Genomic DNA, 27388 nt, shown 5'->3' with positions numbered 1-27388 from the left:
CGATGTCAGGCTTACCGGTCTATAATTCCCCGCTTTTTTTCTGCCACCTTTTTTGAATAGTGGGGTAACATTAGCTACCCTCCAATCCATGGGTACTGTTCCAGAGTCTATCGAGTTCTGGAAGATGACCAGCAATGCATCTACTATTTCTAGGGCCACTTCCTTAATTACCCTGGGATGTAGATTATCAGGCCTTGAGGATTTATTGGCCTTCAGTCCCTTCAATTTTCCTAACACCATTTCCCTACAAATACTGATTTCTTTCAGTTCCACCCTTTCATCAGACCCTATGTTCCCCGGCATTTCTGGGAGGTTATTTGTGTCCTCCTTTGTGAAGACAGAACCAAAATATGTATTTAGTTGGTTTGCCATTTCTTTGTTCCCCATTTTAAATTCCCCCGATTCTGACTGCAAGGGACCTACGCTTGACTTCACCAATCTTTTTCTCTTCACATATCTATAAAAGCTTTTACAGTCAGTTTTTATGTTCCCTGGAAGCTTACTCTCATATTCTATTTTCCCTTTCTTCATTAATCCCTTTGTCCTCCTTTGTTGAACCCTAAACTGCTCCCAAACTTCAGGATTATTGCTTTTTCTGGCCAATTTATATGTCCTCTCCTTGGATCTTATGCTAGCCCTAATTTCCCTTGTTAGCCACTGTTGAGTCACCTTTTTTGTTTTATTTTTATGCCAAACTGGGATGAACAACTTCTGTAGTTCATCCATTCGGTCTGTGAATGTTTGCCATTGCCTATCCACCGTCAACCCTTTGAGTGCCATTCCCCAATCAATCCTACCCACCTCGCTCCTCAGACCATCGTAGTTTCCTTTATTTAAATTGAGGACCCTAGTTTCTGAGTCAACTACTTCATGCTCCATCTTAATGAAGAATTCGATCATATCATGATCGCTCCGACCCAAGGGGCCTCGTACAACAAGATTGCTAATTAATCCTTTCTCGTTACATAATACCCAGTCTAAGATGGCCTGATCTCTGGTTGGTTCCTCGACATATTGGTCCAGGAAACCATCCCGTAAACACTCCAGGAATTCCTCCTCCACAGTATTGTTACTAATTTGGTTAGCCCAATCTATATGTAGATTAAAATCACCCATGATGACTGCTGTGCCCTTATTGCACGCTTCTTTAATTTCCCTTTTAATGCCATCCCCAACTTCCGCCTTACTGTTTGGAGGTCTATATACCACTCCCACTAATGTTTTTTTCCCCTTAGTATTTCTCAATTCTACCCATACAGATTCCACATCATCAGAGCTAATATCCTTCATTACAATTGTGTAAATCCCTTCTTTAACCAGTAATACTACCCCACCTCCCTTTCCTTTTTGCCTATCTTTCCTGAATATCGAATACCCCTGGATGTTGAGTTCCCAGTCTTGGCCATCCTTGAGCCACGTTTCCATAATCCCAACCAAATCATATTCGTTTACCTCTATTTGCGCAGCCAATTCATCCACCTTATTACAAATGCTCCTTGCATTAAGACACAAAGCCTTCAGGCTTGTTTTTTTAACGCTCTTAGACCTATTAGAATTATTATTTATTGTGGCCATGTTTGATTTAAACCGTTGATTTCTCTGACTGCCACTTTTGTTTTTTATGTAGCATGTTGAATAGCACCAATCAACCAGTACAATGAATTCGATGAATCTTTTCACCTTTCCAACATTTTCGCATCAGAGATTTTTTTTATTATTCGTTCACGGGCCAGCATTTATTGCCCATCCCGAATTGCCCTTGAGAAGGTGGTGGTGAGCCGTCTTCTTGAACCGCTGCAGTCCATGTGGTGAAGGTACTCCCACAGTGCTGTTAGGGAGGGAGTTCCAGGATTTTGACCCAGAGACTATTAAGGAACGGCGATATATTTCCAAGTAAGGATGGTGTGTGACTTGGAGGGCAACTTGGAGGTGGTGGTGTTCCCATGCGCCTGCTGCCCCTGTCCTTCTAGGTTGTAGAGGTCGCGGGTTTGGGAGGTGCTGCCGAAGTTGACTTGGAGATTTACCTTTCATTTCAAAAATTATAAGAAGTCAAATTAATTTGCCTTTGAACCATTTTTCATAACCCAGTCCAAATTGTATTAACAGTTACACAAGCCCAAATGGATCATCACTGGAATGTAGTACAATGAATGCAATACTCCTAGTTGCCAATCATCACAGATGAAGATGAACACAGAAAAGCATTAAGTAATTATTTTATTTGCTAATATCTGTGATATTACAACTAATACCATCACAAGGTTAACCATTCAGAATTACAGTAAGTTTTGGGGAGGTGAACTTCTGTAGGTGTTCGCCTGCTAATTCACCGTAACTTCAGTGGGAGATGCGGAAACCCTGGGAAAAATGACATAAACTCCATTTACACCATTTTTCTGGAGTTTCTATGGCTCTTCCACTAAAATTATGGCAGATGAGCGGGAGAATTCCCATGGAAATTCATCGGCTTGGTTCTGAAGTGCGTCACAATATTTCAGCCCTAGCTGGGTTTTGCGGTAGAGCTAAATGTTCAAGTTTGCAGCACGGCTTAACAAGGTTAGGTTTACACTTTGTATTCAACAAGTTTCAGCATTCAGCAATTTTCTCTGAAAAAAAGAACATAAAACATTCAATTTCTTAATTTTATTAAGTTGGTCGCTGCAGCATTGCCTTCCTCTTGAATGCTCAGCTTCAGTTCCGTAGCTTCCCTTTGGAAGTTGCTATATGTGGTCGTTATCACTGCCTGTGGTTGTCATCTTTCTTCAGTTGTCTTCTTCTCATCCTAGCTTAACTAACCTTACATGCATGTTATCTTTCTATACTATATGTTGTTACTCTCTCTGGATTCAGAGACTTAAGCTAATAACTAATAGCTACAGTACAAAAGAATCAATGGCAGGAAACTCCTACCTGAAACAGACAAAGGCTTCATCGTACTAGTATTTAAATTAAGCTTGAGCAACATCATTTTACAAAATCTCTGATGAGCCATCCAGTGATGCTAACTGACATTTACTTCCCCCTGACAGAAGGCTCAGTACCTTTCTGCTGTGCCTCTCGCCTGTTGCTGCACTTTTCAGTAAATTCTGTTTTATTAAAGATTGCTCTTGAAACTTCCAGCACTAAGGGACATGGAACCAGGGTGGATAAATGGAGTTAAGATACAGATCCGCCATGATCTCATTGAATGGTGGAACGGGCTCGAGGGGCTGAATGGCCGACTCCCGCTCCTATGTTTCGCAGCAGGCTCAACCTTGGACAGCATCAGCAGGTAGAAGTCCCAGCTTCGGGACAACTGCCTCGTCGAGTTTCAAGTTATATTCATGAACTAGCTCTAAAGCATCCAAATCAAATCAAATCAAATCAACTTTTATTGTCATTGTTAGTGCACAAGTGCAGTACAACGAAATGTAGGCTTGCGGCTCCCGAGAGTGTACATTTAGATTAAGACATTTAAACATTCAACATACATTTGGCTTGAAATACATTAACATAAACATAACCATAATAAAGTGCATTAGCAGATGTGCAGGCTTTAGAGTTTATTTGTGGAGTTCAGTAGGATGACAGCCCTGGGAAAGAAGCTGTTCCTAAATCTGGTCGTACGGGTGCAAATGCATCTGTAGCGTCTCCCAGATGGCAGGAGGGCGAACAGACTGTGGCTGGGGTGGGTAGGGTCTTTGATGATGGACCGTGACCTCCGTAAACAGCGTTTCTGGTATATGTGCTCTATGGTCGGTAGCCGAGTGCCGGTAATGCGTTGGGCAGTTTTGACTACCCGCTGCAGGGCTTTCCGGTCATAGTAGCTACAGCTGCCATACCATACTTGTAAAGTCTGTGGGTTGTACTGTTAATAACGACACAGACTTCAGGAGTAACAAACAAACAGGTCTTTACTATTCGAAGGTCAGGGCGAATCTGCCCCAGCAATCCTGCCACAACACTTATATACTGGTGTGGTCACTGTCGGTATTACAGTATACAGAAGCCAAACAAGTAGTGCCACACCTAAAGTAGTTCTCTTAAAGGTGAACGGTTACATACAATAGTTTCCTTAAAGGTAGACGGGTACATACACTACAATCCTCCCTTTTTAGCTTATTACTTACAGAGTCCCATTAACATACATATCTTCAACTTCATATAAACACTTTACAGATATAATCTCGGTGGGAAACAGTTCACAAAGTCAGTCTCTGCGGGAACAGTTCACAGATTCAGTCTCCAATCTTGACTTGGTCCGAACAACATCTCTTTGGTGTAGCCGGTTCACATGGATAGTGTGACTCCTCCATAGCCTTTTCCTTGACGTAACAGCTTGAACTTTCATCCTGTTGAACCGGCAGTGCCGACTTTTATAACCAACTGGCTGTCTTGATAATTTCCCACTTTTCAACTAATTTAGCTCCTTTCGTAGGTCCCCTCCTGAGCTGGTAGAAGTGATAATATTTTAGATAGTTATTGTCTTCTGCCTCTTCTTTTTCTTTTCTGCCTTTTTGAGACTCTCGGGGCTCCTTTCTCGGCTGCCAGCTGTAGCGCCACCAACTCTCTATGTTCCTTAGACCTTAAGTGTTTCATCCTGATTTCAGCACTTTGGGAGTTTTCCTCACAAACTGGGCAGACCAGATCCTCGTAATATTCAGTGTCACTCAACAGGTAATGGTAATATTCGGGGTCGTCCTGAGTTAGGCCAGCGAGAGGGCCTTCTACTTCCTCCTTACCCATCTGGACGTTAGCCGACTGTGGTTCCTTCCCTAGACATCTTTCTTGAAAAGACTTCCTCATACATTCATATTCATCACGCTCTTCCTGGGTTGTCTGCCATTCCTTCACTACTGTCCTCATTTGTGAGTTCAATACCTTCCCTTCCATCGGGGATTGCGTTATCCGGCTATTTACTCCTTCTACTGGAGTAGCTGTTTCCCCATTCTTCTGTTCAATTTGATGTAATTCAGCGTCCTTTTGGCATCCTTGTAAAAGCTGTGTTGCCACCTCAGCTATCTCCATCCCTTTTGGAAGCTCCGAATTCCTTCCCTTTGAAGCCTGAAGCTCGTGTTCCCCTTGTGGAGTCTTGTCGCTCTGCCTGTGAAGGAGTTGGCTGGTCGTTAACTCTTCCCCGGGGACACTGTGGATCAGCTTCTTCTCTATTTCATCCACCATTCCCTCTGGTGCTTGGGTTTTAAGCGCTCGAAGAAGTTGCGCCTTGATGCTCTCTAGCTCCAGTTCAGGGGCCATTCTTCCAGTCTCTGTTTCTCTTCCAGTTGCCTTTCCTTCCACTGCCCGGATTCCCAGTTGACTATGTTCTTCAAGTTGTTGAACCCTGGTCATTTCCGCCTCATATTTGTCTTGGGTTTCCTTCAGTACTTTTATGAGTTCTTGAACCTCTTGGATTCCATGTTCTGCCATGTCTTCCACCTCCAATTTTTCATCGATGGATGGAATCTCTACCGATGAGTCTGTCTTGGCCTGGAGCTCCTCAAACATTTCCTGCATCCTTTGGACTTCTTGCTCATGTTCAACCTTTAGTTGCTCATATGCTTTCACTAAAACTAGCTTTTCGGAGGTTGCCGAGTTAACCCCCTCCAGAATTGTAGCCTGGGCCTGTTCATACTGTTCTTTCAACTTCTTACACTCTGCTTGTAAGGAGTCGTAGAGAAGAACTGGGATAAAATCCTGGCTGCCTGAAGATTCCTCTTCATTTGTTTCGTTCTGCAAATATTCTAACTCTTGAACAGCATCAGGGAGATGTGATCGATACTTAGCCAAGATGGCCCTATGGTCGCTCTCAGCTTGAGCTAGCTGCCTCTGTTGTCTTTCCAGGTTCTCCCATTCGGTGTCCCAGAATTGTTCCATTGTTTTCATCTCTTGTACGAGACGGTAACTCAACTGTTCTAATTGTTGTTGTATTTTGCGATACGTTTGAGTCCGGGCTCTGTGTTCTTCCGTCGTGGATAAGTCCTTAACTTGGACAGGCTCAGAATTCTCTGTCAACCTGGAGTTCTGCTCTGAAGCTTTATCCTTCTCGGTAGCATAAGCCTTTATGCCTGTCTTCGTTTTCTCCACCATAGTCGGCAAGTCCATTTCAGCCTTGTCTTCCATATTTGAGTTAGTCTTATCGTCATCCGTTCCAGAATCTGAGCTGATTGCTCGTACCGAGTCCTCACTCGTGATGGCTTTTAGATAGTGCCATTCCATGTCTATTTTCTTAATCCACTCCCGTCCTAGAAGTGGTGGTCCTCCCTCAGGTAATACGTACAAGTTCATTCTTGGGTGTTCTTTACCCCTCTCTCTCACCTTGACTCTTATCTTCCCCATGGGGTATACTTTATGCCCCGTGTATGTCTGTAATACGAACTTGGTATTCCTTAAGGGTATGTGAGAGAATAGCCGGTGGTAGTCCCTTCGATTGATGACTGATAGAGCTGATCCAGTGTCCAACTCCATTCTTACTTGGACTCCAGCTATTCTTAGCATGAGCCAGATAGTTTGTAGATCAGCTTCCCTCCCCACATTGTGAATTCTCAAACTACCCAGCTCCTGGTTGTTTGGGTCTGAGTCTGAATTCTGTTCGTCTGAACTCTTCTCAGCCACCTTGTGTACCTTGCTGTACTTTTCTTGTGGTGGCTTCCTTTGGTTGTTGGTCTTCTTCCCTGACCGGCATACCTTTGCGATGTGACCCAGTTTGCCACATTTCCTACATTCTTGGTTCGTAAACCAGCATTGATTCTGGTCGTGCGTTGTCTTCCCACAACGATAGCATTTTGTTGTATTCGAGGTAATTTGGTCCACCCCGAGTGCCGCCGCCTTCAGCTGCATTTCTGCCGTTCCTTTCGCTGCGGCTTCGTGCGATGCAGCTATAAGAACAGCCCTGTCTAGTGTGAGGTCGTTCTCTTCCAGTAGTCGCTTTTGCGTCCCTTCTTTGGACAATCCACATACGAACTTGTCTCGCAGTGCCTCTGTCAGATTCCCTCCGAACTGGCAGTATTTCGCTAGCCTACGCAGTTCGACCAAGTATTCCGCGTTACTTTCGTCTTTCCTCTGCGTTCTTGCATAGAATTTGAAACGTTCAGCCAGCATCAACGGTGTGGGGTTCAAGTGGTCCTTCAGCACAGCCACAATCTCTTCGAAAGTCTGATCCGCCGGTTTATCTGGTGCTATTAGATGCTTCAAGAGCCCGTATGTTTTTGCCCCCATCGAGTTTAGCAATGTTATCGTCTTGTCGTCTTCCTCTATTTTGTTGGCTTCACAATAAATCTCTATGCGTTCCACGTACGTGGCCCAGTCTTCTATCTCAGAATTAAAATCGTTAATATTCCCTCGCTTAGGCATCTTTCTTTCCTTGGGAGCAGCACAAGTATTTCTTTAAGTATTCTTATTTATTTGTTTATTTCTAAGATGGCGGTTTTTCCCGCGAAAATGGCGGTTTCCCGCTCTTTCCTTCTCTCCCCGCCCACTTCAATGGCGGTTTCCCGCTTCTGTCGTCTTCTCCGCCTAATGGCGGCTTCCCGCGTTTCTTCCCTGGTGGAAGGGGTACGCTTTCCCCACAGTGGACAGGTTCAGCCGCTGGCTGGCTTCCGCACAGCTCCCCTTACTCGGCTCTGTCTTTCTCTCCCGCTCGCACGGCTCTACCGGCGCTGGGTACACACGTTCACGGATAACAGTTCAGCCGCTGGACTGGCTCTCGCGCAGTCTCTCTCCCCTTGCTCGGCTCTGTCTCTCTCTCCCGCTCGCACGGCTCTACCGGCGCTGGGTACACCCCGTTCACGGATAACAGTTCAGCCGCTGGACTGGCTCTCACGCAGTCTCTCTCCCCTTGCTCGGCTCTGTCTCTCTCTCCCGCTCGCACGGCTCTACCGGCGCTGGGTACACCCCGTTCACGGATAACAGTTCAGCCGCTGGACTGGCTCTCGCGCAGTCTCTCTCCCCTTGCTCGGCTCTGTCTCTCTCTCCCACACGTTCGGCTCTACCGGCGCTGGGTACCCCGTTGGCACAGAACAGTTCAGCCGCTGGACTGGCTCTCGCACAGCCTCCTTTGGTCGGCTCTGCCTCTCCCACACGCTCGGCTCCCGTTCGCCTCCCAGCCCTCACGCAGTCCGGTGCTTCCCTCCCCGGCTGCGGCTGAGTTTCTCTCTTCCCGCGCCTGCTCCCGGTCTCAGCGCTTCGTGGCTTCGGTCGCTGCCCGGCTTTTCCCGCCGATCGCGGTCCGGCTATCTCACGACGCCGTTGGACCCGACTTCCTGACCAGCTCTGCTCCCCCTCGACCGTGGTCGAGTGCACAGCCCTTATCCTCCGGATATTCTCTACACCTTCCCCTACTCACAGTCTCCGCGGCTGCCTTGTTTCCTGCTGATCGGCTCACTCCGCACCATGGTAGAAGGGTAGTCAGTGCCTGTTGCTGATGGAAGCTTTTGTTGCTAAAGTCTTCCTCCTTCCTCCTGCTGCAGCCTCGTGTTTTCTCCCAGCATAATGACGAGGGCGGTTGCCTCTCTTCGACGCTCTTTAGTTGCTTTGGTAGTCTTGCCGCAGGGTACGATCGGACTCGTCGCCACTGTAAAGTCTGTGGGTTGTACTGTTAATAACGACACAGACTTCAGGAGTAACAAACAAACAGGTCTTTACTATTCGAAGGTCAGGGCGAATCTGCCCCAGCAATCCTGCCACAACACTTATATACCGGTGTGGTCACTGTCGGTATTACAGTATACAGAAGCCAAACAAGTAGTGCCACACCTAAAGTAGTTCTCTTAAAGGTGAACGGTTACATACAATAGTTTCCTTAAAGGTAGACGGGTACATACACTACAATACTATGATACAGTTCGTCAGGATGCTCTCTATTGTGCAGCGGTAAAAGTTAGAGAGGATCAGGGGTGACAGGTTACATCCGTTCAGCCTCCTTAGGAAATATAGGCGCTGCTGGGCCTTCTTCACCAGAGAGGAGGTATTGAGGGACCAGGAGAGGTCTTCCGTGATGTGGACTCCGAGGAACTTAAAGCTGTCCACCCTTTCCACCACAGCCCCATTGATGTGGATGGGGGTGTGACTTCTGCCTTTAGACTTTGATTTAGACAGTGATTGGTAGTGTGTGAAGCAGATTTGGTAGCTTTTTTGTTGGGATAGCTGAATTGGATAGAGAATCATAGATGGCTAACTGTGTTACAGGGCTGTCAAACTCAAAAGATTTTTTAAAGATATCATAAAGTTTGAAGCTCTATTTGTGAATATTAAGGGATATTCTGCAATCTTGCATTTCCAGCAGGGGACTTGTGCCCACAGGGAACACATCTCGGAGGTATGGATACAATACGGCCACCCCAGTTCTTTGACTGCTATCCCTGTGGGCACAGCTCACCGCTGGGAACACAAGATCATGAAATTAATCCTTATTCAAACTCCTTCAACACACTCCCAAATATATTTTATTGTATTTACAAGTGGCAGACATCAGTAGAATGTGTCTCCATTTCTTTGCTCTGCCAATAGAATGAAAAACTTGCATTTATGTAACACCTTTCACCACCTCAGGACATCCCAAGCACTTTACAGCCAATTAAGTACTTTTGAAGTGTAGTCATTGTTGTAATGTAGGAAACGCGGCAGCCAATTTGCACACAGCAATGCCCCACAAACAGCAATTGATCATGGCAAGATAATCTCACAGTGATAAGGGATATATATTGGCCAGGACACCGGGGAGAAGTCCCCTGCTCGTCTTCCAAATAGTGCCATGGGATTTTTTACGTCTGCCCACAAGGGCAATTTAACATCTCATCTGAAAGACAGCATCTCCGACCGTACAACACTCCCTCAGTACTGCACTGAAGTGTCAGCCTAGGTTTTAGTCTCTGGAGTGGATCTTGAACCCACGACCTTCTGACTCAGAGATGAAGATTCTACCTACTGAGCCATGGCTGACACCAATCATAGTCGACAGAGCCCTAACGGAAGCTCCCTAAGGTTCCCAGACCAGCTGCTGCTCTTCTTCCTTCTCTTTTTTCCACCAGAGTGTCCAGGATGACTCCCATGTGGAGCATTGTGTTATCCCCCTTGAGCTTGAAGGCTTTGAAGCAGAAATATAGTGATTTCCAAGGCAGAAATCCAACCAAGTGAATTTCAAACAATCTGAGTACTCGCAGGTGAGTGCCCCTTTAAAAAGTGCTTCCAAGAGATGTTTACAGTATTGGGCAGGTATAGCACTGTGCATTACTTGTGTTTTTTCCAGTGAAAATGGTGTTGGGGTACAATTGAAGTCATAGGACTACGATTTAAATAGATGCCTGCTTGGCTGCCCATGAAGGACCCCGTCAAATGGCAGCAGGCAGATCAGGACAGAAACAGGCATTAAGGTCAGCATTGCGATTTACGCAGTTCTGCTCTGGTGGAGGCTGTTAAAATCGAGCCCAGTGTTCTGAAAACTGTTGGTTTAGGAATGCAGTTGCAATCATCAGCAGTCTAGAAGATAAACTCTATGGCAATGGCTCCCTCTGCTGTTCACTGGATGTAATTACAAGCCATAAAAACTAGGGCACTATCTTCATGAAAATGTGCTTGGCATGTCTTTGCTTGCAAATACACAACCCAGTGTCAAAAAGCAGATCAACTTAACTGTGATCAAGTAGCAATAAAGATATTCTGGTGTACTGTAATTGGGAATAAGTAGTCTAATTGACTTAAGTTCAGTTCTCAATTCCATATGCAGTGAAGCTCTTTAGTGTTATAATAGGACTGGGAATTCATAGATTTTCACAACTCTTTTTGCATTGAAATTTAAAATTCAATGGAGCAGGTGTGTTCTGGGGATGATATCAATGAAGATAAGTAACTACAAAACAGATCTACATTTAGTGTTCAGCAGAAGACAATAATTGTTGATGCTGGATAGAAAGCTGAGCCAAATTTGAAAACTACAAAATCTATTCAATACATCATGGAGTGCAATTAAATGTTGCTCAGCACCACTTCTTTCATTTAAGATAGGTTTGGATGAAGAACATTTTCAGTCCATTCAATCTCACCATCCCTACATACTCACCTCATCATCTTCCCATTGCAGTTCAGTGTGAAGCCTTACCTGCCAGGAACAGAGTCAGAAAATTACCCTTTTAATGGCCATGCGAACAGGCAGAGACAATCTCAATTTAATGACACCTCCACAGGATAGTAAAAGTGAATAAAAGTGTTGCATAAGTTTCACAGCAAGCTGGTCGTTTCAAAATGTAAAGGATTCAATATTCTACACTTACTACACTCAATTTAATGGCTACCACTCTGAACATCAAAACAAACTATATTTTCTTTTTGTATATTTCTGTTGGTGCATTTTACCGATCAAGTATACCAGATTAGAATTTTTCTTTTGTTTTGATGAACTTGCGGCTGTCGTTATGAAGGGTATTTTGGAAAATGGAAAGCATTTTTCCTGTTAATTGTTTGTCCAGTTGCATTAAGCACTTCCAATACGGGCACAAAGTGGCTGCGGAGACCGAGTCTTTTTGTTATATTTATTCTCGGGATGTAGCCGACAGTGGCAAACGTACATTTATTACCCATCCCTAGTTGCCCCGAGGTGATGGTGGTGGGCCTTTTCATTAAACCACTGCAGTCTTTGTGGTGATACTGTTCCCAGGATGCTATTCCAAAATATTAACTCAGAACTATTGAAGGAACAGTATTTTTTGTCAAGTTGGGATGGTGTGCGACTTGGATGGGAACTTCTAGGTAAACAGTGTAAATCGAGAGATCCCCCTTTCCAAAGAACCACTTGACATGAGCATGATTTTTATTTGTTATTTTTATAAACCCAGAGATCCTTTCAACAAATTTATAGGAATTATTAAAGCTGCCGCAAAACGCAGTATACCTCAGGGGTTTAGAAAGACATATATTCCTCGTTGGACGGAAGAAAGCGAGGCTCTCTACCAGGAGTATTCACTAAACAAGAACCCAGCCACAGCCACCGCAATGCTGGAGTCCTTGAACTCGGCGAGATGTGAAAGATGGAGGAGCCTTGTGGAGGAGACTAACTTCACTCACTGCAGCAGGAAAGTATCGGCCCTGCTCCATCAACTTAGCGGGGCAAACCCCGCCGATAAACACAGGACCATCAGAGCGGACGCCACTGCATCCCACTAGATACAAACATCAAAGGCTCCGGTGGACAAAGAATTTCAATGGCAAGTGAAGCGGCAGCTTTCGACAAACTTGATGGTGGCACCAAGATCGTCAACTATGTCTGATCCATTCACCTTGGACGAACTAAACGCAGCCCTGTCAACAACCAAATCTGGAAACGCTGCTGGTCCAGGTGGTGTTTACCCAGAATTCTTAAACGCACTGGGACCCAAAGTGAAGAGATGGTTGACCTCCTTCTCCAAGGTACTGGTAACTGGTAAAATTCCACCTATTTGGAGAGAGGCGAAAATAATTGCCCTCCTGAAGCAGGGGAAGAATGCATGTGAGGCCTCCAGCTACCCACCAATCTCCTTACTTTGTAATTGTTATAAAGTGCTGGAGAGGCTACTACTCCACAGACTGGCCCCCATCATCGAGCCAAACCATTACTAAGGAGCAAGCGGGCCTCCGGAGCGGCCATAACTGCTGCGACCAAGTGGTAGCTTTAACAAGGCACATTGAAGCAGGCTTCCAGCGCCAGCTCTAGACCACCGTAGCACTCGTGGACCTGTCAGCAGCGTATGACACAGTATGGAAGCATGGACTGCTTTTCAAGCTCTCCACCATTTTACCCTGCAGAACAATGATCCATTTTCTCAAATCCGTGCTTAGCAACCGACGCTTCTGTGTGTACACTGGCACCCAGAAGAGTAGGTATAGCACATTGAACAACGGATACCCACAGCGTTCTGTCCTGGCCCCCATGTTATTCAACGTTTATACCAGTGACCTGCCTAAAACAGAGTCCCGCAAGTTGATATACGCTGATGACATTGCCTTGGCCATTCAAAATAAAAATCTGTCCGTCACAGAAGAGACCCAAACCAGTGATTTACAGAGAATAATGGCTTAATTCCGCCGATGGCAACTTTTGCCAAACCCACAAAAGACCGTCACCTCGACATTCCACCTCAACATCCATCAAGCAAACCAAGCTTTGAAAGTCTCCTTTTGCGGTGCAGAGGTAAACCGTGCCAAAAAACCCTCCTATTTAGGTGTCACACTCACTCACACCCTTTCGTATAGACAGCATCTCCAGAACTTTGGGAAGAAACTAAAGAGTAGAGTCATCTACTCATCTAGACCTCATCTCCTCTGGAGATCTTCCCTCCACGGCCGCCAACCTCATAGTTCCCCAACCCTGCACAGCCCGCTTCTACCTCCTTCCCAAGATCCACAAACAGGACGGTGGCATAGTGGTTAGCACTGTTGCCTCACAGCGCCAGGGACCCGGGTTCAAATCTGACCTCGGGCGACTGTCTGTGTGGAGTTTGCACATTCTCCCTGTGTCTGCGTGGGTTTCCTCCGGGTGCTCCGGTTTCCTCCCACAGTCCAAAGATGTGCAGGTTAGGTTGATTTGGGTTGATTTGGCTATGATAAATTGACCCTTAGTGTTAGGGGATTAAATAGGTGGGGTTATGGGGATAGGGTGGGATATGTGTCGGTGCAGGCTTGATGGGCTGAAATGGCCTCTATCTGTACTGTGAGGATTCTGAGAAGGACTGCCCTGGTAGACCCATAGGGCTCGATTTTGTTGTGTATGTAATATGTATGTTACTTTAAACCTATGGCCAGGGCAGCACTACTTTGTAGGGCGTAGTGATACCGTAGTACCACTCCTGGCCATAGGGGTATAAATAGTACTGTGGGTACTGATCTCCCCTCAGTTCCCGCCTGTTGGTATTAAGTAAAGACCTAAGTTGAACCTTCCAAGCTGTCTCCTCATTATTGTATTAAGTATAGTCACATACTTTACACTGGCGACGAGTTATGTTCGAACTCACCAGTACACGGTGCAACAAAGGATCGGTAGCAGTACGGGGAGAGAAGGAGAGAAGCTTCTTACCAGCCAGCCTGCGGAGTCCAGCGTCGACCGAAGGAGGCCGCCCAGTTCGGGAGGACAGGCAGCAACGGAGCGAGAGAGAGAGGTTTCCAGCAGAGGCTGCAGCAGCTGAGAGAAGAGGCTGAACGGGCGCTCCAGACATGGGGCAAAAGTCCACCCAGGGCCAGGTAAACTGCAATCCTTCCCGGGGAACGCGAGCTGCAAGGGCCAGAACGGGCAGGCGATCTGGGGAACAAACGGAGCCACGAGGACTAGCGGGCCACGAGAGGGGAAGGTCGTTGTAATAGTGGCGGTGGCAATAACGGGAGCTGCAAGAAAAAAAAAATAACGACACTGGAGAGAGAGGTCGTTGACAGCAGAGGGAGAAAAGGCGGGAAAAGTGCCATCTAGTGGACAAAGGGGGAAAGTTTTTCTCTTCAGTAAAAAAAAACAGCGCCATCTAGTGGACAAAAGGGGAAAAGTTTTTCTCTTCAGTAAAAAAAAACAGCGCCATCTAGTGGACAAAAAGGGAAAAGTTTTTCTCTTCAGTAAAAAAAAACAGCGCCATCTAGTGGATAAAAGGGGGAAAAGTTTTTCTCCTCAGCAGTTTAAAATAAAAACAAATGCCATCTAGTGGAAAAAGGCGGGGAAACCTCTTCAGCAGTTTTAAAATGTCCAGAGAAGCTCGGTTGTCAGAATTTGTTGCGGACACAGAAGAATGGGACGCATATGTCGAAAGGCATGAACTTTATTGCGTAGTAAACAAGGTGAAAGATGACAAAAAGGCAGCAACCTTATTAAATTCTATGGGGGCAAAAACATACGGTCTGCTGAGGAATCTTCTTACTCCAGAAAAGCCAGCAGACAAAACGTATGCCTAAATTGTTGATACGTTAAGGGAACATTTAAACCCTAAGCCACCATTTATAGCGGAAAGGTACCACTTTTACAGACGCGACCAAAGGAATGATGAGTCGCAGGCAGCCTATTTGGCTGAGCTCAGACGGTTGTCCAAACATTGCCAGTTTGGAGCCTTTTTGGCGGAAGCGATCAGAGACAGATTTGACTGTGGCATGTTAAATGAGAGTACACGAAAACGGTTGCTGGCCAAGAAACAGCTCAGCCTAGATCAGGCGATGGAAATAGCATCGGTACATGAAGCAGCAGCACAGGGTGCGGCCCAAATACGACAAAACACAACCGGCTATGACACCCATGAGGTGACAGTTCACAAAGGTAAATGCTACCGTTGTGGCAAAACCACCCACGACCAAAGTAATTGTTGGTTTCGTGGTAAAATATGCCGGCAGTGTGGGAAAAAGGGGCATATAGCGAAAGTTTGTCGGTCGGGTACGAAACCCAATAGTGGGGGCAATCCGAGCAGTACCAAGGCAAGGACAAAAATACATAAGATATCTGACAGTACCTCAGACGAGTCACAGGAAGGCACAAAAGCAGAGCCTAAAGGTCTGGGATGTCTCAAGTTATATGGTGTAGACAAAACGGAGGACCACAGCACAATGTGGGTTAAAATGAAGGTAGCAGGCGTCGAAGTTAATATGGAGCTGGACACGGGTTCAGCCCTATCAGTAATTAATAAACAAGATTATAACAGGCTGTTCAAACGCATTCCCTTAAAGGATACCGAAATCAAATTAAAAACATATACGGGACAAAAAGTTTACCCGAAGGGAAAAATGCAAGTAACAGTTAAATACAATGGCAGAAAAGTGCCAGGACTTTATTTATACGTCCTACCAAACGGTGGACCACCACTTTTGGGTAGGGAATGGATAAGAAAAATCCATTTCGACTGGAAGTCGATACACGAGTTAAAAGTAGAGACCACCAAGGATGATACAACCATTACAAGCAGGCTGTCGAAAATATTGGCAAAAACGCCAGAGGTGTTCCAACAAGGGCTGGGGACCTTAAAGGACATTAGAGCAAAAATAACTATTGCTCAAGACGCAAACCCCAAGTTTTGTAAGGCCAGACCGGTGCCTTACGCCATTCGGCCAGCTGTGGAAGCAGAACTGGATACCTTAGAGAGTGCAGGTGTCCTTACAAAGATTGAGTGGAGTGAGTGGGCCACGCCCATCGTCCCAGTTATAAAGAAATCTGCAAATAACACGCCGGGGGAACCAAAGAAGGTTCGCATTTGCGGGGATTTTAAGATAACTATTAACCCAGTCCTGCACGCGGTACAGTGTCCGCTGCCGCGGATAGAGGACATATTCGCATCGTTAGCTGGGGGTAGACGCTTTACGAAGATTGACCTTTGTCAAGCTTATTTACAGATGGAGGTGGAGCAGGACTCAAAAAAGCTCCTAACGATTAACACACACAAGGGATTGTACCAGTACAATCGCCTGGTATTTGGTGTGGCGTCCGCCCCAGCAATATGGCAGAGGACCATGGAACAGGTCCTACAGGGCATTCCAGGAACGCAGTGCTACCTAGATGACATCCTGGTGACAGGACAAACGTATAACGACCACCTCGCTAACCTGGAGCGAGTACTTCTGCAGTTGCAACAATACGGACTCAGGGCGAACAAGCAGAAATGTGAGTTTTTCCAGGAACGTATCTCATACTGTGGTCACATTATAGATAAGGAAGGCCTGCATAAGTCCCCGGAAAAGATCGAGGCAGTAGTGAAGGCCCCGCCCCCTGAGAATGTATCTCAGTTACGATCATTCTTAGGCCTTATAAACTATTACCATAAGTTCCTCCCGAACTTATCGTCCATTTTACGTCCACTAAATTCATTGCTGCAAAAGGGAGTCTCCTGGAATTGGGACAAAGCATGTGAGGCTGCTTTTAAAAAGGGTAAACAACTCATTACATCAAAGGAAGTGCTCGCACACTTTGACCCAAAAATGCCACTGAGGTTGGCATGTGACGCCTCCCCGTATGGTATAGGGGCAGTGTTGTCACACAAATTTCCCAATGGGACGGAGAGGCCAATAGCATTTGCCTCAAGGTCGTTAACTACAGCCGAAAGAAACTACGTGCAAATCGACAGGGAGGCCCTCAGTCTGGTGTGGGGTGTAAAAAAATTCCACCACTATCTACATGGGCAACGTTTCACACTACTGACGGATCATCAACCGTTGGTGTCCATATTTAATCCAACAAAAGGGGTGCCCCTGATGACGGCCCAAAGGCTACAGAGATGGTCACTGTTCTTAGGAGCACACCAGTACCTTATCGAATATAAGGGTACCAAACAGCATGGCAATGCGGATGGCCTGTCGCGGCTACCATTGCCTGCCGAGATCGAAGAGATAGTACAGGACCCTGTGGAAATATATCATACGGCTGTTATGGAAAACTTGCCCATCACCAGCCAATGTATCGAGCGGGAAACACAGAACGACCCGACACTGGCAAGGGTTTACGAATTGACCGTGAAAGGCTGGCCGGCGCAGGGTGACGCATCATTGCCGGCGTTTTCGGCAAGGAAAGACCAGTTGTCCGTCTGCCGGGGCACATTGATGTGCGGAGCCAGGGTGGTGGTTCCTCAAAAATTACAACATAAAGTGTTGCGGGACTTACACGAAGGTCATCTGGGGGGTGTCAAAATGAAAAGCCTCGCCAGAGCCTACGTCTGGTGGCCCGGCATTGACAGGGACATCGAGGAAGTAGCAAAAGCATGCCAAGGGTGCCAGATGGTACAGAACGTACCACCCCAAGCCCCACTACATCCGTGGGAGTGGCCCTCAACGCCGTGGCAAAGGATCCACGTGGACTTCGCTGGGCCCTTCCTGGATGCGATGTTCCTTATTGTAGTGGACGCCCACTCAAAATGGCCGGAGGTCATAAAGATGTCATCAACGACAGCCGAAAAGACGGTCGCAGCCTTAAGGACCATTTTTGCCCGAAACGGGGTGCCCGAGCAAGTCTGTTCGGACAATGGGCCACAATTTGTGGCAGAAGAATTTCAAGCATTCCTAAAAAGGAATGGAGTGCGACATTATACGTCCGCACCATATCATCCGGCTACAAATGGGCTGGCAGAGCGATTTGCACAGACTTTTAAAAAGGCCATCAAGGCGATGGGGGAGGAAAGGTTGCCACTACAACACAAGGTGGACAATTTCCTATTCGCGTACCGTAATGCTGCACATATGGTGACCAACCAGGCCCCCGCCGTCATGTTCTTTAATAGAAGGTTAAGGTCGCGCCTCGAATTGCTCAGACCAAACATCCGGAGAGATGTGGAAAACCGAGTATTTCGTAGGGCTCCTGACAGACAGACACGGAGCTTCGAGGTGGGGCAGCAAGTGTTGGCCCGTGATTATAGAAATGAAAAGTGGCAGTCTGGTACGATAAAGGCCCGCCAGGGGCCCTTGATGTACACAGTGGATACAGGGGACGGCATAATCAGACGACATGCTGATCAACTTGTGGAGTCCAGAAACCCAACTGATTCACTACCTCAAACGTCTCAGCACATTGTTCCATCGGAATCACGGCCCAGCTCGTCGCTACAGAAGTCTCAGGATTGCGAGGAGTTCATCACTCCAGTGAGCTCCACGGCACAGGATGTGCCATCAGACACCGACGACTCCAGCGATGAAGTGGTGACGGAAATACCGCCGCCTACACCGAGACCGACTAGAGAAAGACGTTATCCTAGTCGAGACAGGAGGCCTCCTCAGAGACTGAATCTATAACATGTTTCTTTTTATATATATATATATAGGTAGACAACTCTGATGTAAATATGTTATGTATGTTGTGTTACCAAATGTTATTAGCCCTAGTTATGGTGCATCTGTTGATTAATTGCACGGGTACGTTTTAATTAAAAGGGGAGGAATGTTGTGTATGTAATATGTATGTTACTTTAAACCTATGGCCAGGGCAGCACTACTTTGTAGGGCGTAGTGATACCATAGTACCACTCCTGGCCATAGGGGTATAAATAGTACTGTGGGTACTGATCTCCCCTCAGTTCCCGCCTGTTGGTATGAAGTAAAGACCTAAGTTGAACCTTCCAAGCTGTCTCCTCATTATTGTATTAAGTATAGTCACATACTTTACAGATTTTGCCATTGGGGTGGGCTGGGGGCGTGTCAAGTGTTTTTAGTGTCCTGAACCCGACTCCAGCGTGATGTGGGGAAAAAGAGCGAGTTTCCCCTAATTGTGCAATTGATTTCCAGCATGTGGGAACCCCTGGCCCAATTAGTCTTTCCATCCTGAAAGTCGCCTCCGATGACTTCATCAGTGCTACTGGATTTAAGGCCTGCAAGCAGCCTTGCTTCTTCTGGAGACTGGAAACGCTTTGGACATTGTATGAAGGACTTAATTTACTGACCATGTCCACCAGCAAGCAAAAGTGTGCACCTCGATTTGATGAGCCCTCCCTCCAAGCTCTGGTGCGGGGAGCATGATCTAATAAGGAGATGCTCTTCCCTTCCTCAGGGAGAAAAAAGCCACCACAACAAACTAAAGCTGTGTGGCTGCAAGTGGCCAGGGAGGTCAATGCCATCTCTATGTTCCGCAGAACCTAGCTGCAGTGCAGGAAGAGGTTTCATGACCTTCTGCGCATTGGAAAAGTGAGTATGACTTTCCCTTCACCCTCAATCTGATCCCCATCGCCTCTCCTCACCAGCACTCTGCTTTGCCAACCTCTTCCTCCACATCCCACTTGACACTTACATCCCTGCACCCTTACCCATTCCTCTCTCTATCTCTCTCTCTCTCTCTCTCTATGGTCACATTCATTTAACTATTCGCCCATGCAGCCCTCACACTTTCTATCACTGTGATGCAAAGACAACTTACAACACACAGGGAGGGCCCTTTGTCTCCTTCTAAGCATCTATGCTATGGATTCTCTACACTCACTCCTTCATTCTCACTCAAACTCCACTTGTGTCCCTCATTGCAGGAAAAGAGAGCCCACAATAAGAGGGAAAGAGCAAGGACAGGAGGAGGGCCACCCTCAGTAGCTCAGCTCACCACCTCGGAGGAGGCAGCCCTGGAAATTGCCGGGATCGAGGACGATTCCCAAGTGGGGGACAGACAGGCAGGCGCATCACAGCAAGCTGGTGACAGAATAGTTTGGCATTTCTCTCATTGACATTGCATGAGTCACTGATAATGAATCTGATGCTCTAACAGATTGACTTATGATCATCTGCACTATTCAATGTGCATGTAACCTTGACCTCACATCTCTAACTCTTTCCTTTACTCCCCCACAGGACCATCGACAGCCCCCATCCCCACTGTCCAGGAGGAAGAGCCTGAGCTTCCAGACTCCTCAGAGGAAGCTGCAACATCTGAGGGCGCTGCGTCAGCAGAATTAAGCGCACACATCACCAGTGCAGACACTCATACCTCGGTGGGACCTTCGGGACATAGAGTAGAGTTGTCACCTGGTGTATCACAGCTCACAAGTGAGCATCAGCAGATGGTGGAGACAGGGACAGCAGTGGAGAGTCCTCATCGGAGGGCGCAGGACGCTCCCAGCTCGGCTCTGCCGCATGTCGACCCTCTGCCTCCGGGTCCATCCAGAAGGAGAGCGGTGCTGGAACTCCAGGAACACGTGCAGGAGTCTCTGGCAGGTTTTGTCTCCAGGGTCGCTGTGAGTGTGGAGCGAATGGAGGAGTCCATCGCTAACATGAACAGAGCCTTTGTGGAGGCATTGGCACGTGAACGCATAACCACGGAAATGATGGCAACCTCCGTGGAAAGGATGGGCACCGTAGAGGAGAGGATGGCTATGGCCATGGAGGAGCTTAGTTGCCAGGGTCGTGAAAACATGGTCATTGTTCACAATAGACTAACATCTCTTGAGGAGCGATGGTCAGCTATTGAGCATACAAACCAGACAGACATTCATGCAAGTCCTCGGGAGTAGGACTTCCAGTACAGAAACGGGTCCTCATGGGGGCGGGGACTCTCAACCTGGAGTCCCAGGTAGCGGGGAGGTGCCTGCCGCTGACCCAGAGCCTAGGGAGGCGGAGCCTGCGGGAGGAAGCCCACAGTCCACAGCCAGCAGCCACAGGCTGCCAGGGACTAGCAGCTGAGACTGATGTGGGAACGCCACAGGGGGAGGCCTGCGACAGTCCCCGCAGATTATGAGCTGGCCGTCCGGAGACAGGCAGCAGATGTACATAGATATATATAGTTTTGGAGAATAAGGTTTAGTTATTGTTATTTCAGAATGAATGTATAAGGTATTCCATTGGATTGTTTTGTACATTGGATGGTTTTGTAATATTGAAATAAGATTATGTTACGACTCTAGGCGAGTCTGTACATTGTTTGAATGTTTTCTCCGATAGGAGATGTTTACTCAACTTCATTGTCGGAATGAGGAAAGTGCGTGGGCGAGGTACACTCCATAGTAAGGTAAACTACGGGGAAGGTCAGTTGGGGAGGGAACGGATTTGTGCTCACCCAAAGACACATGATACAAAGGCGATTTGAGATGTTCATTGTATCACAGGGAGGACTGTAGGATTCGCAAAATCCAGAAAATACAGTCTAGATTGGTAAAACCCCTGAAATGGCCACATTGTGAGAACACAAGATGGAGTTGGCAGTTCTCATGGCTCAGTTCAAAAGGACACACCAGCAGTATCTTACAGCAGCCTGAGTCATCACCGATTAGAAGATTCCAGAACTTACTGCTATTGATATGATAATATGGTTACAGCAGTAACAAACTCATAAACAAAAGTATTTGCACCTGGAGGTGCGCTAATTGCTAGCAAAACGCAAACCCATCTCTGAAATCGCTGAGCACAGAAAAAAACCATTATCTGTACCAAACTCAGGGACACAGGACAGATCCCATCAGTTTCATTTACAAGACATTAAAATAAAGTACTTGCTTTTGTCAAAGCAGCCTGCCCATTACCTTGACAAAAGAAAACCCCTGATTTGGCGCCGAGATAAGGACAAGGAAACAGTATAACTGTTGAGGGGAAATCGACAGCAAGACCTTTTTCTTTTTTTCATTCAGTGAGATTCAGACAGATCCATCACAGATTCACACAGACACGAGGTCAAGGACAGAGCGAGGAGGACCCACAAGATTGTGCAGGAGAGCAGATTCAGAAGTTCAGTCCAGATCCAAGACCATCAGGAGTTCGAAGGCCGAGTGGAGAGTAGACGGCTCGAGGAGTTCGGAGGACTTCCAAGTTTGTGCAGGAGAGCGGGTCCAGGAGCCGGTCCCATAAGGAAGATTGGAGATCCCGGACGTAACAAGGAGGGTTTTAGAATTCTGGTGAGCATAAAGGCCCAACTCTACCTAACTGACATAGTTGAGGTATATTTTAGCAACGGGAGGGTTTGTAACATTAAGGGTTTTGTAATTCAGCAGTGTGATTTATCCCTCGATGTGTCCGTGCGCTTTTCCCACCCCCGTTTTAGTATACCGCTGATTAAGAATTGTTGTATGATTTAAGATAGTCAAAGTTATTCCTTGTGTGTTAAATTTTAGTTCCCATTGGGAGACGTGCTAATGGTTTTTGTCTAAATTGATTCTTGCATTCTCTGTGTTTATTCTCCTTGAAAATAAAGATATTTCTGATTTAAAACTCACCTTGTCTCACCTGATCCATTTGTCTTCCGAGTCACAAGTTGGGCCACACATCAAGGTTGTCTGGCAATAAGCCCAGTGTCTAGAACCGGTGAGGGGGGAGCGCTTCGGAACCGCTCACGAGCAGTGCGAAATCAAAACCGATCTAGCACACCATAAGCTCGTTAAAACGACCCCTTACAGAATGGCGACCCAGATGGGACGCTGGCTACAGAAACCTTGTGTGGTGGACAAAGACTCGGGTGAGACAGATGTTATGGAAGATAGGTTAGCCTCCTACGTGTGTGGTAAAGTAAATGTAGTGAAAAAATGGGTGTATGACCTGTTAGGAGCCGAGCGTTCCCTAAAGGCAGCCGCCCAGTGGACGGCTAGTAAAGAGCACCGCAAGGGCATTGAGAAAGCGGTGTGGCTTATGTGCTATAAAAAGCAGGTTCTGGTACTGGACCACGCGGTGGCCAGTAAAGAAACCAAGATTAAGCATTTGTCCCAAGAGCTGCAGGAAAAGGTTGCAGCGGAAGGGAAAGTGTTAGTGGCTCTGGAGGCCATAAGCCAAGAGAGGGCAGCGATGGTCCGGGACCATCGGGGGAAGGTAGAAAGGTTGGAGGGCAAGATAGCTGAGCTGGAGGGGAGCGCTAGGTTCAGGGTAGAACACGTAGAGTATCAGGCAAGAGAATCCAGGGAGAAAGAGAGGAGATTAAAAACAGAGATTAGCCGCCTTACAGGGGAACTGAAGGCACAGGAGGAAAAGGTAGGCGAAGTAAAAGCAGCCTATAAGCTGGCCGGCGCTCGAGGGTTTGAGGAGGCAGACCACGGCCCCTGTAGGCAGGAAATAGAAAGCCTGAATCTGGCATTGGCCAGGGCAAAGGGGATGATATGCCTCATTAGCCCCAAGGTTGGCCAGGCTGAGTTCAATGGTAACCCAAGCAGGGAAGTCCCGCAGGCAGCCCCCAGAACAAAACGGGTTAGGGAACCAGAGTTTTCACAGCCACCACCCCTAGCCCCTAGTTTTCCAGAGGTCTGGGATCAGGAGGGGGTGGAGGGTGAAGAACCCAAGGTAGACCAGGGTAGCCCGAGAGAGAATCAGGGACCGGGACCGGTGTACCCGTGACACAACGGAGGTACGGACCACCCGGTGACGACGGGGAACCTGGGGACATCCAGAACCAATTCCTGGTGCCACACGGTACGCAACAATTGCGTTCCATGGTGAGCTACATCCCCAAGCTCACCATGAAGGGGGACCCTTCTCTGCACTTTAGGGAGATAGAGCAGGCGGCCTGTGTGAATGACTGCGACGAGGCAAAAAAGGCCAAAATGATGCTGTTCTCCCTGGGTAGCAATCTCCTCCAGACGCTACCCGATGAGTGTAAGAGGGGTCAGGAGAATTATGGCAAGCTCAAGGAAGAGATCCTGGAGGCCATGGGGATGAACGAGGGGAGTCCGTTCTCCCGGGTAGAGAAAACAGTCCAGCTCCCCGGGGAATTCCCGCAGGCGTTCGCGGACAGGCTGTGGCCAGTCTATCAGGATGCATGCCCGGGAATGCCAGCGCGAGCGCGCCTGAACGGGGAACAGTTAGTTCACTGGCTAAGGTGCCTTATGAACAACTCCCTGCCCCACGTTCGAATGCAGGCAATGGCCTGGTTCAACCCCCGAAACCCTCTGACCACGGAGGCGACGGTAATCCGCCAACTCACTGCCACTTTTAGAAACGGGAGGGATAGTGAGACACCCCAGCAAAAATGGGAGATTTGTGAGGTCAGGCCTGGTGACCAGCCCCGTAAAGAGTGGCACCAGGAAGGGAGCCATCCCAACCAAAGCAGGCAAACGTGCTACGGTTGCAGGAAGGAGGAGCATTGGCGCAGGGACTGTAAGAATCCCTGGAAGGACACAAGGGAAAAGGTTCCCACAGCCCCAGTCCAAAAGGCAGAGACAGAAATTGCTCCTGCTGGGATCGAGTCATTTTTAGAGGCCATGCGGTCTCTTCTGACTGGCCAGGGAAGTACAGCTGCTGTAGTTCCCTCCCCCACCTCTGCCCCCCCACAATGACTAGAGCCAGCGCAGCCTGTCGACCTGTATCCCCCAGAAAGACATTCACAGGAAAAGACCTCCAGTAATATGGAGGAATACCTGCGGTGCCAGGTTGCGGAGGCTAAGTTAGTTGAGCAGGCTTTAAGGGAGGAGAACGCTAGGTTAACAGCGAGGGCTGGCAGTTTAGAGGGTCAGCTAAAGGTTTTTAAAATGGTTCATGAAGATTTTCAGCCACCAGCAGCAGGTGGTGAGGGGATACCTGCCCCCAGTACAGGAGTGGGTAGGGAAGAGGAGATAAAACTAGATTACTGGCTAGCTGCCAGGTATATTAAACAGTGCAAGCTGTTTAAGCCAGAGGCAGGGAAACAGACAGCAGGGGCTGAAAAGGCCAGTAAAGAGTTAAACGCTGTAGGGGAGCTGCAGCCACAGGTCACACAGGCTGGACGTGCAGCCTGCGTGAGGGGAGGCGCGGTCTCATCTAAACGGGAGACTCCCCCATTGTTCTGTGACCCAGGAGAGGAGGAGCCGGAGGTCTTAGGTCCTGTCCCTGGTTACCCAGAAGGGGAGGAGCCGGAGGTCCTAGGTCCTGTCCCCGGTCACCCAGAAGGGGAGGAGCCGGAGGTCCTAGGTCCTGTCCCTGGTCATAATGAAGCTGAGTCGGAGGACGAAGGTCCCGCCCCCGACTGCGGCGAAGGGGAGAAGCCGGAGGTTTTAGGTCTTGCCCCTCAGTGTAGCATTAGAGAGGTGGCGTCTGGGGGTGGAGACTCTTAACCTGGAGTCCCAGGTAGCGGGGAGGTGCCTGCCGCTGACCCAGAGCCTAGGGAGGCGGAGCCTGCGGGAGGAAGCCGGCAGTCGTGGGGAAGCCACGGACTGCAGCCAGGGCCGAAACTCCAGCCAAGGGTCCGACCCATGAGGAAACCTCATATGTGGTGACCGTCAGACGGTTAGATAGAAAACCGCAACCGAAGAAGGTCTGGTCGCCGGTTTTCACAAAAAGAAACCCCCGTAAGAAAGCTGCGGGAAATTTAAACAGTCCACAGCCAGCAGCCACAGGCTGCCAGGGACTAGCAGCTGAGACTGATGTGGGAACGCCACAGGGGGAGGCCTGCGACAGTCCCCGCAGATTATAAGCTGGCCATCCGGAGACGGGCAGCAGATGTACATAGATATATATAGTTTTGGAGAATAAGGTTTAATTATTGTTATTTTAGAATGAATGTATAAGGTATTCCATTGGATTGTTTTGTACATTGGATGGTTTTGTATTATTGAAATAAGATTATGTTACGACTCTAGGCGAGTCTGTACATTGTTTGAATGTTTTCTCCGATAGGAGATGTTTACTCAACTTCATTGTCGGAATGAGGAAAGTGCGTGGGCGAGGTACACTCCATAGTAAGGTAAACTACGGGGAAGGTCAGTTGGGGAGGGAATGGATTTGTGCTCACCCAAAGACACATGATACAAAGACGATTTGAGATGTTCATTGTATCACAGGGAGGACTGTAGGATTCGCAAAATCCAGAAAATACAGTCTAGATTGGTAAAACCCCTGAAATGGCCACATTGTGAGAACACAAGATGGAGTTGGCAGTTCTCATGGCTCAGTTCAAAAGGACACACCAGCAGTATCTTACAGCAGCCTGAGTCATCACCGATTAGAAGATTCCAGAACTTACTGCTATTGATATGATAATATGGTTACAGCAGTAACAAACTCATAAACAAAAGTATTTGCACCTGGAGGTGCGCTAATTGCTAGCAAAATGCAAACCCATCTCTGAAATCGCTGAGCACAGAAAAAACCCATTATCTGTACCAAACTCAGAGGGACACAGGACAGATCCCATCAGTTTCATTTACAAGACATTAAAATAAAGTACTTGCTTTTGTCAAAGCAGCCTGCCCATTACCTTGACAAAAGAAAACCCCTGATTTGGCACCGAGATAAGGACAAGGAAACAGTATAACTGTTGAGGGGAAATCGACAGCAAGACCTTTTTCTTTTTTTCATTCAGTGAGATTCAGACAGATCCATCACAGATTCACACAGACACGAGGTCAAGGACAGAGCGAGGAGGACCCACAAGATTGTGCAGGAGAGCAGATTCAGAAGTTCAGTCCAGATCCAAGACCATCAGGAGTTCGAAGGCCGAGTGGAGAGTAGACGGCTCGAGGAGTTCGGAGGACTTCCAAGTTTGTGCAGGAGAGCGGGTCCAGGAGCCGGTCCCATAAGGAAGATTGGAGATCCCGGACGTAACAAGGAGTACCAAGGTCCAGGAGGGTTTTTAAATTCTGGTGAGCATAAAGGCCCAACTCTACCTAACTGACATAGTTGAGGTATATTTTAGCAACGGGAGGGTTTGTAACATTAAGGGTTTTGTAATTCAGCAGTGTGATTTATCCCTCGATGTGTCCGTGTGCTTTTCCCACCCCCGTTTTAGTATATCGCTGATTAAGAATTGTTGTATGATTTAAGACAGTCAAAGTTATTCCTTGTGTGTTAAATTTTAGTTCCCATTGGGAGACGTGCTAATGGTTTTTGTCTAAATTGATTCTTGCATTCTCTGTGTTTATTCTCCTTGAAAATAAAGATATTTCTGATTTAAAACTCACCTTGTCTCACCTGATCCATTTGTCTTCTGAGTCACAAGTTGGGCCACACATCAAGGTTGTCTGGCAATAAGCCCAGTGTCTAGAACCGGTGAGGGGGGAGCGCTTCGGAACCGCTCACGAGCAGTGCGAAATCAAAACCGATCTAGCACACCATAAGCTCGTTAAAATGACCCCTTACAGAATGG

The sequence above is a fragment of the Somniosus microcephalus genome, chromosome 8, assembly GCF_052327205.1.
Source record: "Somniosus microcephalus isolate GS21.2 chromosome 8, FLI_Smic_1.0, whole genome shotgun sequence".
Classification (NCBI taxonomy): domain Eukaryota; kingdom Metazoa; phylum Chordata; class Chondrichthyes; order Squaliformes; family Somniosidae; genus Somniosus; species Somniosus microcephalus.
Note: the sequence above shows the minus strand (reverse complement) of the source record.